The 232-nt window shown below is 41.4% G+C and overlaps 1 protein-coding gene across 3 annotated transcripts in view; it reads left to right on the top strand.

The window, feature by feature from the left end:
* Nucleotides 1–232, top strand: part of magi3a (membrane associated guanylate kinase, WW and PDZ domain containing 3a) — a 181,511-nt gene that overhangs the window by 146,100 nt on the left and 35,179 nt on the right. The window lies entirely within an intron of this gene.

Genomic DNA, 232 nt, shown 5'->3' with positions numbered 1-232 from the left:
TCTTAAAGGGTTAGTTCACCCAAAAATGAAAATTAGGCTGTGTTTTACTCACCCCAGAGCCATTCTAGGTGTATATGACTTTCTTCTTTCAGACGAATCCAGTCGGAGTTAGATTAAAAATTGTCCTGGCTATTCCAAGCTTTATCATTGCAGTCAGCGGGTGTTCCAGTGCTTCAGTCCAAAAGAAGTGAAATAAAGTCGCCCATCCATAAAACAAAGTGTCTCACACGGC

The sequence above is a fragment of the Sinocyclocheilus rhinocerous genome, unplaced genomic scaffold, assembly GCF_001515625.1.
Source record: "Sinocyclocheilus rhinocerous isolate Xijiao unplaced genomic scaffold, SAMN03320098_v1.1 scaffold148, whole genome shotgun sequence".
Classification (NCBI taxonomy): domain Eukaryota; kingdom Metazoa; phylum Chordata; class Actinopteri; order Cypriniformes; family Cyprinidae; genus Sinocyclocheilus; species Sinocyclocheilus rhinocerous.
This window is presented reverse-complemented; position numbering and strand designations above follow the sequence as displayed.